Source organism: Indicator indicator, chromosome 6, assembly GCF_027791375.1.
Source record: "Indicator indicator isolate 239-I01 chromosome 6, UM_Iind_1.1, whole genome shotgun sequence".
NCBI classification, from domain to species: Eukaryota; Metazoa; Chordata; class Aves; order Piciformes; family Indicatoridae; genus Indicator; species Indicator indicator.
In genome coordinates this window covers 31,588,727-31,607,545 of record NC_072015.1, presented here as the reverse complement: position 1 = coordinate 31,607,545, position 18,819 = coordinate 31,588,727, and the positions used below count along the sequence as shown (strand labels likewise).

At 39.8% G+C, this 18,819-nt stretch overlaps 1 pseudogene; it reads right to left on the bottom strand.

Moving 5' to 3' along the window:
• Positions 1 to 319: 319 nt before the first annotated feature.
• LOC128967586 (beta-Ala-His dipeptidase-like) lies at positions 320 to 15,946 on the bottom strand (annotated as a pseudogene).
• Between the last annotated feature and the right edge of the window lie 2,873 nt (positions 15,947 to 18,819).

The following is an 18,819-nucleotide window of genomic DNA, read 5'->3' as shown; positions in this document are numbered from 1 at the left end:
CAAAATAAGAATAAAGTAATAAATAAAAATAAATGTAAAAATTCTCTCTGCTCTGAATTTAAAAACTGAAGTGTAACATATTCCACTCAGCAAATCTGAATTATCCCTAAACCTGTTTTATAGCACTATGAATAAGATGACTTGATTGATGGGATCACAAATCCATGCCAGTTATCAGTAAGCCAAGTAATAGCATGACATTTATTTTTTTCCACCAGTTCAGACCCACTAAATATTTGACTCACATGCTTTGCCACATCAGAAATTTAGAAAGCTTAAAACCGAGGAAGTGCTTTGCTGATTTTCTTGTGGTTGTCCATCAGTTGTTGGCCTCCATGTTGGAACTTTTACAAAAGTCCTGACGTAGCTTTGATATCTCCAGGGAAGAGTCTGCAAATGCTTTGGTTCCTTCAGTGTAATTGTGTCTGTGAAAAAGAAAAGGAGAATGAGGACCTGTCAGGCTGTTCTGCTCTTCACATTAGCAGCATAGTCCAGTGAAGTTTTCAGAGTCTTCAGAGGAATTTGCAAGATTGGTCACCCCAAAAAAGGATCCAGTGCACAGAAAATTTGGACATCTTTCAGCAGAGATTTCTCTGAAGGATTCACTAAGAAAACGAATTTCCAGTGTTATGTCCCCTAATTGCTATAATCTGTAGCCATAAGGGTTGAGACGATAGTGAGGGGAAACTAAAAATAATTTGAGAATATTTGTAAGATTCTCAGGTTCCCTGAGCTCATCATGACTTGACTCAGAAGCTGTGCTAATATTCAGGCAACATGCACAATAGTGTCTCACCATCACATCTCAGAGAATGAATACAAGTGGCAAGTTTAAGCTAATTTTTATACAATCACAGGAGTCTTCTTCCCTGTAATATAAATATTCCTTTATATCCACTTCTACTGAAACCCATCAAAATCCTTAACCATTAGCCTCCATACATCCAACTGCCATACTTTGAAACTGGATGCTGTGACAGGAGAGTGCCCATCTACATCATCCTCTTTCAGACCAGAGGCAAATTTCACTGGCAGTGAAATTAAAATTGCCTATGTGACATATTTAAAGACTGAGTAGACAGCCCATGGAAACTGTATATTGTTGGATAGATTGGGAATTTTGCTTTCCTCTTGGCACAGCAACCAGTTTGCCAGAGACAGTAATTGGGGGCTGTCCAACGCACAGCAAAGCTTCCCATCTGGCCATGCTTATTTGTGAATACCAGGGGACTTTGGTTCCCCCCTTTCTTTGTAGAACAAACAGACAAATAAAAGAAACCTGCTTGGTTTCTCATTCTGGGAGTGCTCCCCATCATCGTCTGCTCCAGTCAGAAGCATTATCACACTTTAGTCTGAAATATTCTGGCAACAGGAAATGTTGAACCATCCCAAATACAATCTGAATCTTCTCCAAAAACTGAAATAGAACTAATTCATTATTAAGTGAAATAAAGGTGCATTCTTCTGCTACCATATATCTGAGAAGATAACCAATATTAAGAGCTTCTGAGTAGAAATTTTTCTCTGTGTGTAGCCAACTGATTTCAGGAATCAGCTGCACTCTGGCTTTGCATCAGTATAGTACCAAACTAAATGAGGTCTTTTGGCTACTCCTGTTAAATATATCCCAGTTCAGCAAGGTCTGGAATAAGATGTGGCTGAGCTGTTCTATGAAAATCAACGAGCTTTATAGGGATAAGTAACTACAGCGCTGAACTGAGAAAGCTCTTTTGCTCTATGGATAAGCACAAATCTCCTGCACATGTGCAGACACATTAAGAACTGGGGCGGGGAAAGGAAGATACCTGTTTTTATTGCCTTTCTTGCTGCTATATGTAGTGGATCATTAACATCAGTGAGCCAGGGCTTCGTACCCAAAGGCATAGACACTTTCAGTTTGTTTGACTTTTCCTCTTGGAAAAGACACCCTCCAAGTGCTCCACCACCTGAGGGGAAGACATGTTGCAGTCAGAAAACATGCATCTTGCAACTGAAGCTTACACCCACATTCACACTTCTTACTCTCAGAAACAAATAAATAGTAGGAACAATCTGTTTACTGATTTGGGTGTAAATTTGTGAGGTGCAAAAAGGGACTTTATTTTACACAGTTTACACATAGAAGCCAAAGAAAAGGTTTGCCTCTTACCTGTTTGTTTCACAACCAAAAGATCCATGTCTGGGACCTGATGGATTGAGAATTTGCCAATGACTTTTGTTGGAATAACTGTTTCAAATCCTGGTTCATGAAAAGCTTCCTTGGTCCTGTGAGTCGAGAGAGAAGGGTAATGCCACAGGTGTAGAAGTATTTCTTCCTTCAAAGAAATAACACTGAATCCATAAGAGATGACACTGGAGCCATTCACAATCAATATAAATGGATACCACAAAACAAGTTTTTCCATCCTAAAAGTTTGTATTTGGAGACCCCTGTATTTTACAGATGTTTGATTTGCAGTTTGAACCTGTGTGCATATCTTTTAGTTTTAAAGAATGCTACTTAAATGATACTGACTCTTTCAGTCAACATTTGTTTGCCTTTAGAAACACTTGGTTAAGAACACCTTTTCATGCACCACTAGAAAAGTGGAGCATTGTTTTAAAATACCTTGGAGGTCATTTTTTTTCTAGTGCAAAGACAAATGAGGACAACTTTTGATCTGACCATTTTGATCTCTGAACTTCTTGCAGGAGAATCCTGTGACAAGTTTAGCCAGAACTCTCGCAGATGATACCAGGGAAGAAATTCTACTAATGAGTATTAAATAATGCAATAGGTGAGATGATAATGTTCAGTAACCAAGTTAATCTGTTTTTCTGGAGAAAATAAGAAAGGTAAAAAGTTAAAAAGAAAATACTTATTCTAAGGAAGGAAGAAGAAATATGTAAATTATAAATTGGTCTTCACGTGGAACCCCAGGGTGCTGCTTCTTTCCTTCTACTGCAGCTTTATGAGACTAGAGCTTTATGTATACATAAAATTTGCACCACTTCATCCTCTTATAGGCAAGGCATCAAAACTTTTATAGTGTAGTTCCATTATACTTCTGTATTACTGATTATTACTGTCTAGCTTAGGCTAATTTGGAAGCTTTTTCATGGAAATAAAAGCATCCATGTTAAAGCTCATAGCAGTGTAATTATGTGAGTGATAAAACCCCAAATTGCCCCTTTCTCCCAGCTGCCACTCTTGTGTAGAGGGATCTTTCTGAGCCAGCCCTTACCTGCTGTTTTTTTACTTAGGATATAATTTTTAAATGCTGGCAAAGAGAAGTTTATAGCTTTGGGTGTTTTTCTGGCATGCTCAGCAGACATCAAAATCTGAATTAAACAAATAAAAACCACCTGAAACACATCCACCTAAAGGTGCCTTCCAGTGGAGGATATCAGCTGAATACATCTTTCCTACTGTGTAACCTGTATGCATTGGTTTGATGCTTATTTTGTTTGACAGGTCAGGCATGGGGAGAGAGTAGGGATAGTGCCAGGAAGGGGGAGCAATATTCTTAGTTTTGCATTATTCGTTTTCATTGATATTCATGTTTTGGATCATTTTCACCAGATGTGGTAGCTTGCATTTTCAGCAGATTAATTTTATTTACCTTTTAATGCTCTGTGCTCCTTTATTTTATGTTGAGTTTGTCATTGACAGAAAATGCACATAAATGCTATAAATTGGTGATTAAAATTCTTTTTGCTAATCATTTACACAGATTTTATGTTACCTTGGTGCCACAGAGGAATTTTTTCACAGCATTATTACTTTTTATGTTCCTCTAGATCAAATTCAATTGATTCATACAATTTCCTCTCCTCCTCCATCAGGGCACTGACGCTATCGTAGATTCCAGGGATCTGAATACAACCTGTGGGAGCCACAAGGCAAAATAAGATAGAGATATCAGTACAAGTGGGACGTATTCTTCCACTTGTCAATCACACTACCTTTTCCCTTTCACCTAACTCTTTGCCAAGGAGTAAACCTAACAAGTAGAAGCTGTTTGCATCCTTAAAGTTGTGGCACCTAACTTGCTGTGTTTTCATATTTATTGAGAAAACCACTGAGGTGCTGTTGGTGTGTAGTGTGTGGGGTGTTAGCCCAGCTGCTGACTTGAAAACAGCGTCCAACTGAGACACAAATCAGCATTACAATGTCAGGTTTCACTATGTGTGTATCTGTTCACCTTGCCAGTGATCCTTAAATGTTCTTGACTCACGTATGATTGACATCACCTTAACCTACACATATCTAAGGGCCTGGCTTTACCAAGGACATTCCCCTCAGCTGCTGCTGCCACTATAGCAATGCTGAGACTTGGACACCTGGGACTTGCTTCAATTAGACTTGCCTTACTTAGGTCAATTAAACATGACACAGATCTTCATTAGGCTGATTTCTAGCCATTGCTGCCTAGTCACTCCTGAGCGATGATGTGTGTTATTACCCAGCAGAACTATCAAGTCTGTCATCAGCTCATGAATGATACCTCCAAAAGTTCCAAGTGAAGGTCCTAGTCACCACAGTCAACCTATAGCAAAAACACCAATTACATTTAAGCAGACCCTACCTTATTCTTCTGCAAGTGTTTGTTTTCCACAGCAACTGGTAGCTTCAACTTTTTAAGCAAAGCCACAAATGAATGGAAAACAATTATATTTATAAAATGGAAAACAGGAACAATCTGCTTTGGTAAAGAGAAGACAGGTCTCTATTGTTAACCATTAGAAAGAGAACTTCAGCTGTCTAGAGCACTTAAAGGCATTTGAGAGCAAGGGTCCCTCTCCATTTCCTCTTTTGCTTCAGTAAGATTGTAAATGAACCATTGTAAATGAAACACTTGCCTATTGCTTTTTTTTAACATTGCAGAATAAACACTTCAAGTTCTCTTTTTATTTAATACAAAATCTTCATAACAAAGGCAAGAAAGAACTTGACTTGTTTTGCTTTAAGAAAATGTACACCTAACCTGAATTCTAGCCTGCAACAAATAATAATAATGATCTCTTGAATCATACAGCTTTAGAATAGAGAGAGGCATTTGGTTTATTAAATGGATTCTTTTTCCAGACACATTTTTATACTCAGGTTTATCATAAACTATTTTCCTGTAATGAACTTGTTTATTCTTCTCAAAACCTTGTTACAGCCAAGTGTCTGGTGGCAACCAGAGATCATATTTGATGTTTTAATAGTGACATTTTTCTTAACCAAGACTTAGAAGAATTGAACCAGGCCTGCCAAGGCTCTTTTACTTAAAACCAAATTTCATTCTTTTTCAGATATAAAGGTTAATGCAGATTTTTCTTTAGCTCCTGAGTTCTTCGGTCTTCTCTTTGAGTTCTTTTATGCTTTATCAGGAAGTTTCCAGATGAAAAATTTCTGCTTTTCATTTCACAGTAGTTCATGTTGGCTGCTAAATATACTATAGTGCAATGTTATTTGCTTCTACAACGGTTACAAAATTTTTGCATGCCTTTTAAACCCAGGGATCCAGCAAAATTCAGTCCCTTTAGGCAGATACATTGCAATAAGCAGTATGTGCTGCACAAAAGCAGAGCAGCAGAAGAATTGGGTTTGGAGAATGGGGTGTGTAGGAACAATGATGAAATAGAAGAGATTTGATGTGCAGACTGCGTGATGAGAAAAGACTGAGAGAGTGGCAAGAGAATAATGGGATAGAAAAGGGATCAAGGGGAGAGAGCTAAGCAAAAAAATGGAGGTTGAAAAAGGTTGAAGTAAATAAGGCTAATTGAACTGAAATGAGGAGGGAAATCTGTAATATCCAAAAAAAGATATGGAAGAACGTTCTGGATTTGTAAACATGAAGATTGCTCTCAGTCATCCTCTGCATGCAAGTGTAGTGTGCTTACAGGTACATCACTGCTCCCTGCTCAGGGGGCCAGTGAATGAACCTGTGTCTTTTGCCTCCACAAAGGAGGAGGCATTTCCCTGACTCCCATGCGTAGGGGCAAGATTCTTGTTGCTAAGCCAGAGGTTGTCTGAAATCACAATATAAACAACATCAGATAAAAACCTCTGGTTTTCTTCTTCAAGTAACTTTTCTAGCCCCAAGGACCCTGCTTCTTGCATGCCTTCCATTACAGACTTGAAGTTCACTGGCAAAGCCTAAATGAACCTTAGAGAAGCCTGGGTAAGGAACAAATATTTTCAAAATAAAACCATATTTAAATTCAGAAGCAGACTGCAGTACATATTGTGTAAGGAAAAGAGAGACATAGGATATATAGCTTGCTTCAGTAGAAAGGGCAGTGATAAATGGGCACATATAGTTTCCCAGGAAAAAAAACCCTGATTTTCCTTGTGTTTTTATCTACATTTCATTTTTGAAGGAGAATAAGTGATATCTTTTTTTCCTTCTTTGTGTTTTCAGAAGCCTTGCTGGACTGTCTCATTAAATGGGCTTTCTCTCAGTGGTAGTAAATATTCTAATTGCTTTGGAAATTCTGACTGTGTAATAACAGTTGCATTTTCACAGAAAGTTTCCTGCTTCTTTTATTTCCACTGTTAGTGCCCATGTGGGAACCACTGGCACAGGTCCACTGCTTGTATTTCCCAACATGTTATCTATCACCAGAGTTACTCACATGATGGTAAAAGTGCTGCTGGTGATTCTACTATAATTGTCCTTTTACCCCCAGTGAAGTCATTTGCCTGCTAGTTCATAAGAATGTATTTCCAAGGGTAATTCAGAGAACTTTTATTATGGAATAGTGCAAGTTAGAAATTCTGGCATGTCCCATGGGAAAAATAAATTTGAGCTTAGTTTCCCATTCCAATTCATTTTCTCATTAAAGGTTTTAAGATGTTTTCTCTTTTGATTCAATGCTCAGGTTAAACACAGGAACAAATGCATACAATCAAATGAACTTTTGTTACGGATGGAGTCACCAATGGTTCATCGAACAACCACAAAAATTTAGAAACAAACTGTTCATGAATATTTTTTGATGGTCTGTGCACTTTTCTAAGGAAAGGCTTTCAAATTACAAAGACTTCTGTTTGCTTGTTTGTTAGAATGCCAAAAAAAGCTATTAGTGATTTTAAAAATTGGAAAGATGCATTTAAAACAGCTAATCCCTAGGCAAATAATGTGTGTGTTTACTAGCACTTGAGGGACATCAATGTCTATTCCATACTACTGATGCAAACCATTCTCCAGAAGGTTGCAAAAGGACTTAGGTCAAGACTTAATTAATGCTCATAGTGTACCATAGTGTCATAAAAGAGGCACAAAACTGTTTCTCAGCCATCTAACAAAACATGTTATGCAAATTCACCTTAAGGGATACTTGCTAACCGAGTTACAAGTGTTGATTTATGCTTTGCAGTAGGAATAAAACTAGCCCAAAATTATTAAACATGCAGACTGATTTGAAGTCAAGGGACTTGAACAGCTCTCCTATGAAGAAAAACTGAGAGAACTGGGACTGTTTAGCCTGGGGAAGAGAAGGCTGAGAGGGGATCTTATTAATGTCTATAAATACCTGAGGGATGGGTGTCAAGAGGAATGGGACAGGCTCTTTTCAGTGGTACCCAGTAATGAACAAGAAATAATGGAGATAAGCTAGAACACAGGGAGCTCCACCTAAACGTGAGGAGAAAGTGCTTTACTGTGAGGGTGATGGAGTGCTGGAACAGGCTGTCCAGAGACGTTGTGGAGTCTCCTTCTCTGCAGACTTTGAAAGCTAACCTGGATGTGTCCCTGTGTGACCTGCCCTAGGTGATCCTGCTTTGGCAGGGGGGTTGGACCTGATGATTTCTGGAGGTCCATTGCAATCCCTAACATTCTGTGATCCTGGGTTGAATACGATAATAATCGGGCAAATGATTGACTATTAGAGATACGTCAGTCTCCAAGTGAGCATATTTGTACTTGTTTAATGCAGAATACAGCAGAAGAGATGAGTCTTCATGACCAATCTGTGATGGATGTTAATTTACCATTTTAAAACGCTTTCAAGAGAACAGGGTATCAAAGCTAGTTATATATAGCTAATACATACTGAATACTTCCCCCAGTGTGTATCCCTCTGCAGGGAATTGTCAGCAATACCATATTTACATTGCATACAGACTGTCCAAGACAGAAATGCTTAAGGACAGATTCTTACTGGGGTGGGATTAATGCCCTGGCTATAACATTAGAAATAAGCTAATAATTCTAAATACATCTGCTTTGTGGGGACAGAAACATATCTTCTAACTCATAGGAATGTGAATGCATTCCTTCAGAAATATAACAATAATAGAAACAAAAGTGATAATAAAGTCCTCATTAATACTTACTAATTTCAAGGCTCTAAATCTTTCCACTGCATTTATCCAAGCTAGGACAGGTCCTGTATTATCTGTTGCTCTACACCCAAAGAGATTCCCTTAAAAACAAAAGAGGAAAGTTTTTAAGCAATCTTTGAAACTTCCCTTATCATTTTAATTGAATCAGTAAGGCTGTTTGGAACCAGTCCCAGCTGATGGGAAAGAGCAACTTAATGGTTAGATAGCACAGGTCTGGGAACTAGGATTTCTGGGCTCTTGGGGTCTTACTCATCTGCTGATCCTCTGCCTATCCTTTTTGTTCCTTCAGTGAATGGAGCTTTTCCTGCTCTGCTGGGTGTATTGGAAGGATAATTACATTAAGGGGGACCTTGCATTTTTCCACAGCAAATGCTCTGTAGCTCCAGCATGGCAGGTGGAAGTGCTAAAGGATCAGGAAGCAAGATCAGAAAGTGCAAAGGAGGATTATGGATGATACAACAACTCAACAAGAATTTTGAAGCAGAAAGAGTTTCTCTGTTGACTGCTCAATTAAGTGGCATCTTTCACATCAAATATTAGACAAACACTAAGGGGTCTTACTAGTTATAGCACAGTCATCAGACTTAACGCTGCTGGATTTATTCCAAAGACTTCCATGGGAGAAGTCCTCATGCATTGGTTAAATACACAGGGAGCCTCCTTCCACTCAGAATCTCATTTGTGTATTGAAATAATGACAAAACTTCCCATCAATTTCAGTCAGTGTGTAAGGGTCAGTTTTCCAGCCATCTTCTTTTTTTTTGGCAGGCTGCACATCCATATGACCATAGAAACACACAGTGGAGTTGTGTGGATCCTTCCCTAGTTCCCCAAGAATCACAGGAGGCAGGAAGAGGTCCTGGCCATCAGGCAATTGTGGAGAAATGTTTTTAAAAGGTAACTAAGGAAAAAACAAATATTTTAAAACTTACAAATATTAGCAAAAATAATGGAATTATCAGTATTAAAAATACTTCTATATGCATAGTTGGTTCTGATTTGATCAGGTGCAAAAATCTGACTTTGAATCCAGCTCTAACCGACCCAGAGAAATAAATATTTTTATTCCCTGTTTAGGTTTTGCAAGGACTTTATGGAGCTCTTCTCATATTTCATTGTCATAAATGCCTTTGTTGCTAAGTTTTACTTCCCAGTACTGGAGAAGGCAAAGTTGTGTGCTGTCATGACAAAAGCATATACTGTGACACTGAAATAGTCAAAAGCCACACAAACTAATTTGGGGTTTGATTTCACCACAGGCAGAGGGCAGGAAGCCTGCAACCTCAAATACAGACACAAAGTAAAGTTTTGCTGGCAGGAGGCAGCAGCAGCTATTTCAGACAAAACAGGTTAAGGCTCTAAACTAATCCTGTGATGTACTGCTGAGCAGAACAGATCTCCACAGTGGACAAGAGAGGGTAAGTGTCTCACAGGAGAGAGAAACGAGAAATGAAGGAATGCATGCACTCCTTTGTATTCACCAGTAATACCAGTCTGGATTGGCCTGTTGCAACCCAAAAGTGTTGCTGCTTCTCACCAAGCAATCAAAGGAACAACCCATTCTGTGAAACACTATTATGACCCCAGGCAGAGAAAAGTATCACTGTTATCTGTACAGACTGTTGCCATGTATTTTGGCAATCACAACTGCATGCCAAGGGCACACTAAGTTTTTCATTTTAAGTGCATTAATTACAATTATTCGATTACATAACCTGAAATATTAAAGTATTGCTGTACTGCAGGGCCCTTGTGCTACTGTGCTCACAATCCTCTCCAGAAGCCTCAAAAGAAGGAAAAAAAAATCCCTATTAGTGAACTTTTCTGTTAGAATAAAAACCTAGCAGCTCATGGCAGGAAAGAGCCCAAAGCTACAGTAAGGTAAGCAAATTAGAGACAAAGATTTCTCAGAAATTAACTCTTGCCTATTGCTTTCCAACAATCATTACCAAAATGGCATGAAGCTTTTGTCAGAAGCTCCCAGAACCAAAGATGACTCCCAAAACTCAAGATAACTGGTCCCTTCTGTCCAGCAACATTTTCTTTTTAAAAGCTACCTCGCTCATACAGAGGACTTTGGTGACAAATGATGCATTAACTATCATGCTTCATTACTCAGAAGAATGTAAAAAAAAGCCCTGGTTAAAAAAAACAGAAACAAAAACAACAACAACATTTTACACTTGCAAACTGCTTCTCTCCAGTTAAAAGCAGCAAACTGCCCTGCTGTGCAGAGAACATCTATTTTTATTTGTATTCTCTGTGTGGTCTCCTAAGTCTGTTCTCTGACAGTTTGAGGAGGGCTGATTTAAGCAGGTATCATATAGCTATAGGACTATTGATAATTCGTTACCCAGCTGTGGGGATTGAAGAAGAAAAAGAGTTAATCACTTTCGAGCCTGTAACACAGGTTTAAGAAGTTTTGAAATGCTCAGCCCATGACTGTTTAGATTGGGAAAGTACTGCTAGAATCACACTTGCTTTATGCTGTGGCAGAAGGAGTACATAAACTGTGTGTTCTTACAATAAAGTGGATCTCTGAGCTGTCTACGGTGTCCAGCCTCTCCTTCACAGACTCTGTGAGGGTCCATGCCACAGCTAGCTACCAAAATGGCAGTATCTTCTAACATGCATGGGCATATACATTGCACTGAGTGCAATAGGTAGACTACATGCGCAAATTGGATGTTTTAAATGCAGGAAGCAGACCTGATGTGACCCCAGGTTTGCTAAATTAACAACAGCTCCCAGTGCTGCAAGTCTGTCTGCTGCCAACGCCATCATTTGTATAACTTCTTCCTTAGATCTGGTTGAATAGAATCACTTTCCACAGCCACCCACTCCTCAAGATCCTGTTCAGGAAGGAAAGAAGCGCAGTTAAATCAGCCAGAATGCTGTGGTGTTTGACCGTTGAATGCAAGTGTCACATTAAAGGGTTTCGTTTCTTTCCAGGTGCTTTTTGGCTCAGTGGAGCTTCTGTCTACACACTGAGATGATGCTGCAAGCTTCTGGCTCGCTGAAGTCCACACAAATCCCTCTCCTACCTGAAGGGTCCTGAGCACAGACTGTGCTTGCATCCTTGCTTTGTGAAGCACATGTGGCACACCTGATGCCAGACCTGGAAACTTGCCCATTACCTTAGTGGCAAACACTCGTCTGGCATGTAGGGCACAGGCATCTGGGGCACCAGTTCTGTGCTCAGCATTTCACTGCAATATGGTTCTTACCTCAATGAATCACCTTGATGTACATCAATACACTGGAAGATCTTTGTCTCAAACACTGAAAAGGATGATGAGGACATTACTGCTTTAGAGAGAAGTACAAGACTGAGATGGACACTATCTGAAAGTTAATTATGAAATTCACATTTTAGAGACATCCTGCAATATGCAAGTCTTTTTTAAGTGCTAGCAAGCATAAACAATTGCAAAGTGCTGAGCCTATCTAAGTCTCAAGCCAGGAGAAGGTATACTTGAATTACCACATAAAACCTTCAGTCAACTTATAGTCAAGTTTCTGAAAAGAAAAAAAAAAATGGAAAAAAATGCCCCAAGAGTGAGTACTTTTACTATTTCTGCTTAAAAGAAAATTAGGGGAAATATTTTCCAAAGAAATAAAACCTCAAATTGTATGTTCTGGGCAGACAATCCCAGGGAAAGACCTGCAGACACTGACAGACACCAGTGGCTCAGGGGACTCCTCTTCCTTTTTCATTTCCAGAAGGAGAAAAATTGATTCACTGACATACATTGTGTATTTTACATGAATGAGGGAGAGCAATCTTGACACCACAGAGTATTAGACACCAAATAGCTTTTGTGGTTGAATGAGAACAGCGCCAATACTGAAACATTTGATAGGTGCAGAAGTCACTTAGTACTTGCAAACCTTTCTGTCTTGTTTAAGACAAGTTAAGATTTAAAGATCATAAGATTTTCAAGGTGGTTTTTTTTCCCCTTCCTTCAGTTTTCCTTTCATGCTTCCTTAAAGTTGTTTTAGTTCCCTGAATCAGTGTTAGCAGAGAAATATTTGGATGGCTAAATGCTTGGCTGGTCTAAATTCAGAATAGCTGTTTTATCAGGCTGTGTGAAGGGATGGACTCCAAGGTCAAAACCCAACACTTTGGTAACAGAATGTGCAGTTGCAGCTCCATCCATAATCCCTTAACTTTGATGCATTGCTAAGGTGATAGGCTATGGCAATATTAATAATTTCAATTATATTTTTCTGACAGAGAAGGAAGATTGAAAACCCAAGCATAATGAACAAGAGCAAAACATTGTTCATTTCACCTGGAGATCCTGGCTGTATGAGGAATGGGCACCATTTTCCAACCTTCTCTTAGAGGCAAGGTTCCATCCATATTGCCTGTGACACAGGTCACTAGCTGAAATAAAGCTTTGAGAATGCATGTGACACTCCAGTGACCACCAGAGCAGATTAAAGGGGGAGAATCACCTCTCTTGATGTGCTGGCCACACTGGGATGCTGATGCATCCCAGGATACAGTTGGCCTTCTGGATTGCATGAGTGCACTGCCAGCTCATGTTGAGCTTCTCATCTATCAACACCCCCAAGTTCTTCTCTTCAGGGCTACTCTCAGCCCACTCTGTACCCAGTTTATATTTGTGCCTGGGACTGGCCTAACCCAGGTGTAGGACCTTGCACTGGCCCATTTCTCAAGCCTGTCAAGGTACCTTTGGATGGCATCCCTTCGATGAGTCCACCACACTACACAGTTTGGTGTGCACCTGCTGAGGGTGCACTCAATGCCATTGTCCATGTCACTGACAAAGATGTTGAACAGCACTGGACCCAGAACAGACCCCTGAGGACCTCCACTTGTCACTGATCTCCACATGGACATTGAGCCATTAACCACAACTCTTTGAGTACAACCTTCTAGCCCATTCAGTTGAGGCAAGGAAATGCATCTTTGGATAGAGCTTCCGCAGGTAAGGCTTAACACAACAGGAGTTTTGCAACAAGCACCCCAAACTTGAAGTCCCCAGTCTGGCTATTTCTTCCAGCTTTGGACTGTGCAAACAGCTGCAAACACTTAGCAACTGACGTCCATTTTACAGAGGGCAATGGCATATAGAAGCATGTCACAGACATGTTCAGGAGGAATTCCCAGGCTCCACAAGGCAGACAAGACCAGGACTTGCAGGCTGGGCTGGGGGTAATTGTTTCCCAATGATCAGAGCTTCGTGATACAGGCAAGATGCTGGTGCTTGATGGAGCACTACCCAGGTACATACAGGAGAGCATCTGAGCTGAGATACTACACATCATGTCCAAAAAGGGCCCAAGGTAGAGAGATGACCACTATGAGGTAAAAGTCAAGCATGGAGACCATTTATGTTGTTTGCTTCTCTTTTTGTTGCTGTCTGCTCTTACGGGTCCAGGCAATGGCTCTGCCTGTGTGATGTTGCTCAGCCTCACTTTAGACAACAGTGGGTCCCAGGAGAGCAAAGGTTACTTTCACGCTGGTCCTTATTACAGACACAGCACCTTCAACCTCCAAGCTGGGTCTCACACACGCTGAAGAAAGGATGGGAGACCCAATAGGCACATTTGTGAAGGGCTCCAAAAAGTGCAAGGCACTTCACCTCTAGAAGAGTGTGACAGGAACAGGCATTGTGCAGTGTGGTCATTCATCCAAAAGTGGGATTAAAGCCTAGTCTTGCCATGGGCATTGCCAACAGACAGATCAAGAGAGCCCAGCATGTGAAGATTTTAATCAGATGTTCATCCACAGAGATCTTAATCTACTGATGCCTCAGTTTCACATGTATTTCACTCGTTCATTTCCATCTGGAAAATATTTGCAAAGGCCAGTGATGCACCCTCATTTAACCTTACCAAAGGTAAGTTGGGTTGCCACACTTGAACAAAGAGGATCATAGTACAGGTCAGAACACGGCTGCTAGAGCAACCAAGCTCGTACAATGGTCGAGTGTCAATGTCTCCATCTTTCCCTCCTTCGGTTTGAATATTCAGTTTTGGTGAATTCCAGGCATTTTCACCCCAAAAAGAATGATTATATTTGTAGTAAGAACCATATGGTGACTTGAAGAAACACATATTTTAATATTACATGAAGGTCAGGATTACAAAGGGGCTGCTTACAGGGGATGTGTTCTGATAGTATCTTTCTCTTTTTATCTGTGTAACATGCAAATGAGATCTTCAAGTCATGTTTCATTAGCTTTTGGCTGTTAAAGAAAATGAAACAAGGAAACTAAAATGCTGTAAAGGGGAAAAAAAAAACAACCCCACAACATATTCAACCATGCAAAACATCCTAGGAGTATTTAAAATAATTCTGTGGTGTTTTCAAAACAGAGACAGTTGTCAAAAGCTTCTAAAATATCACCAAAAAAAAGTTACTTTCATAAAGAAAAATGAGCAAGAACAGTGGGAAAGTTGGGAAAATGAATGTGAGGAAGACATTTTCACAAGCATGCAGATTAGCAGAGCACACCAAATACTAATAACTCAAGAAACTAGCAGCTATGTTGTGTTGTACTGGAGGGGTGGAGTGTTAGCACACAACCAATTCACAGATACCACTGCATGGAAGCATTTGGATCAGAGCTGGGAAAGCTTGTGTAGAAAAAGGGAGTCATCATAACAAAGCAGTAGAAATTTCTGGCAAGGCTGAAACAGCTCAGTGTTACAAGGAGGATGAAAGTTATTTTAAAGGATGATAAAGCCTGTGGGGGAAAAATATCAAATTAAAACTTCAGTGTTCCATTTCAAATGTGTTTTATTTGATCTCATTTTAAAGGGCAGTTGGTGCTTTATAGAAAAATGTAGAATGACTGTTTTTAGAAATATTGCATGACAGTCATGTGGTTTCTCTTCCTTTAGTAAGAAGAACATTTTGTGTCTCACTTCCTCCCACCTCATTAAGTACAGTCAAAACTCAGCGTTCTTAGGTGGCAATTTAACAAGAAATCCAAGTTCATTCTTTAAGTAGGAGGACTCTTAGATGAAATACCAACTAAACTTATAAACATTTGAGAAGCAGCTCCTGAACGTGCCTTGCTGCCCTCCTCACTGTTCCTGAAGCACACGCCTCATGTGTCTTCCTCCCTGCGATGCAGCACTTGAGGGGTGTGCGTAGGTGCCAACAAAAACTGAAAAGTTTGCAGCCAAGCCAGAGAAAAACAAAGTCAGAAGTTGTCTAGTTTGCAAGTAATATAAAGAACATTTAATATGAAAGGATGTACAGGTTGCCCAGGGAGGTTGTGGATGCCCCCTCACTGGAAGTGTTCAAGGCCAGGTTCAACGAGGTCTTGAGCAACCTTGTCTAGTGGAATACGTCCTGCCAGTACCAGGGGGGTTGGAACTAGATGATCTTTAAGGTCCTTTCCAACCCAAACCATTCTATGGTATAGCATGCAATGTGCATAGCAGTAGGAGCTAATTTACCACAGCAATGGTGAGCCCCACTGAAAGGAACATTCCCTCTCAACAAACACCATCAAGTACTGTAACTAAGAGGGTTATTTGTTAACTTCCCTTAACAACATTCACTGATAAATGACCTATCTTTAGTGGAAGCAGGCAATCAAGCCTCAGTTGCTTCTAGAGCTTACTGGGCCAGACCCTTGGAGAAGGAAGATGATTCTTCATGTGGCAGTCCTCAAGCACAGCCTTGACTGCTGTTGCAATGACCAGGACCTGCAGAGATCCAGACCCCTGCGGGGGGATGGACACCTGCTCACAGAGCCAGACTGCATTTGAACATGACTAAAGAAATGGTAACAAGTCCAAAACCCTGTGTAACACCACCGAAACTCTTGGGTGGAAACAATAGGTATGATCTGCCACTTGCTGGCAGGTGACACTACAATATCAAGTGCTGTTTCCAGTAGTCAGCTCTTAAAAGTGTCACAATATGAGCTGCTTTAGGATGTTGTGGAGAATGGCAATGACTGCTCTTGCTCTTGTTCAAGGTGACCCCTTAGAGAAAAAAGTGAGACCCTGTTTATCATTTCTGCTTTGCTGTTGTACAGATATTAAAAAGCAGTCCTTACCTCTTCGTGCTCCGGGTTTTGTAGCTGCCTTTAAGGCTGTTGATAAGTGCTTGGACTGGCAAGATCTCCTCTTCCCCCTGCAGAATAGGGACATTTTTCCTCTGTTCAGTGATATGTTCAGCAGTTACGAAGGGCTACTTTTAAGTTAAAGACTAACTTTTGGGTTAGATGCTGAAGTCTGCTTCTCTATCATATAATAATTCAAGCAGCATATCCAAAGCACTACCACATCAAGCCATGAGAAATTTTTTTTATCTCCTCTTCCTCCTCCTTTTCTCCCTGCAAGTCCTGGATCCTAGCAAGAATACTAGCACCACAAAGCACTTCAGTGTTGCTGATAAGCATGGCTGCTTTACAATAGTATTTTGGAGGACTTAGATGGAAAAAAAGTTGCCTTTGTTTTCTTGATTTGAAAACTAGAAAATAACAGTATACATTTCTGTTAATGAGGAAGATTTCTCCCAGGAAGTAGCATTTTTGTCTGTGCTCACTGAGGAGAACTAATTCACTACTTCCCTAAGCAAATTTCCTGAGGTTTACTATATTCTGACTTGCTGGGATGGCAGCTGATATCAACATCTAAGTGCTTTATATTCACTTGGATGTGGATAGCTTCACCACATCTTCTTGCTGCCACTTCTTCCACACCAGCAGGCCTCTGAACCTGCCGCAAATTGGTGGGGCTTGTGTTTGGTACACATTTCTGTCTTTATTGTCCTCTGTCTGTTCCAAAGAACCACTGTGCACATGACCAGGTTCTGTAACAAGAATCAGTCTTCAAAGCGAGAACAAGGTCCTGCCTCACAGCCTTACAAAGGCCTTTTCTTCTTTTCATTTGATTAATATATAAATTCTCATTTGCAAATGAAATGCAAAAGTTGGGGAGAAAATTAAATCTTTCTTTGTATTTATTTAAAAGAATTCTATTTTTACATTAATTAATTTTTACAGCCTTCCTTTATTCCAATTTCAAATATTTCACAGTGGAATTATTCTCAAATTATAACAGCATGAATGAGATTAGAAATAGGTCTACTAAATTATTCATTCAACTATATGTTTATCACATTTTTCCACAATAATATACTTTCTCAGTAGTATAAAGAGGAATGCTTACTTTGTAGCTTGCTATTTCATTACTAATTGCTCCTTAGTTTATAGCCTATAACTTGGAACAAAGTTTAGAGTCCACAGCATAAGAGATTTAAATTTTTATGGTCATTATTCCATTTGTAGAGTATCATAAACATTGCCAACATTGTTTAGAAGTCTTTATAAATGCAGGCAGCTTTATCTCCTTAATAAAAACAACTACTCTTTGATAGTAGCTTATTAAGTACAAGAAATTAAAGAACCAACTTTAATAGTTTGACTGTCTGCTGGTACGGACAACACTTTGGAATACACTAAGTATTTAAGCATGAGGAAATAGATTAATTACAGAAAAATAAGAGCAGAATGAAAATAATCTGATAAAGAAGAAGAAGAAGGGGGGGGAAACAAATGTCTTTGTTTCTCTTGTCCTTTGAAAGTGTAAACTATCCAGGGCAAAGATAATCTTTGATCTTGTGTTTCTATTGCTACCACAGGGCAGCATCCTCAGTTACAAAGTGATGGTACAAGCAAGAGTAACTTACTATCATTGGCACTTCAGCAGAATGAGCATGCTTTGTTACATCAAAAGTGTATTTTAAATAATTACAATATTAAGTTTGAGTGAGTGACAATGTAAGAAATATTCTGTTAGGAGCAGTATTTCACTGACAGAGAAATGCTACGATGGTTTTCAGCACTACCTGTCGCTCTATAAGCAGCTACCTCTAAAGCTCCAGCTGGCGATTTTTCATTTCTTGAAGGCATATTGTAGGAAAATGGGAATGACAGTATAATATCATAATCCATAGAACCTGGTTATTATTGCAGCTTACCAGAATTTCTCAATATACAGCCTTCACAGAACTGAAGTTATTGTCATTTCCTAGAAGCTCAAGTGTGACATGGAGAGGATCCTTCAAGCAGTTCCCTTACAAGGATAACTACTTCTGCATCCTGTGCAGCAGCAAGTCCTACCACCTCCTCACTCCCTCCCACTTCACACTTCAGTTTGAGGGGTATTTCCCAGCCATCACCTTTCAAAATAATAACTGATGCCAAAACTTGGGACCACAAGTTAAGCAATATTGCCCACTGCATGAGCTTGTCAGTGGAGCAAGACTGCACTGGTAGAGACATAAAGACCCTTGAGAATCTGAACGAGCAGTTGTTACCTGAATGTTGATACTTGCACTTGGGTGTGTTAGAGGAAGGAGATTAATTTAGAATCATACCCAAGCAAAGGATCTTACAGTGCTTCACAAGGATTGGTGGCACAGATTGTCCTCTGTATGGAACAACTTCCAGGAGCAGGGCCACGAAGATTTGAGGTACTCTGTAAAGGAAGAACAGTAACGT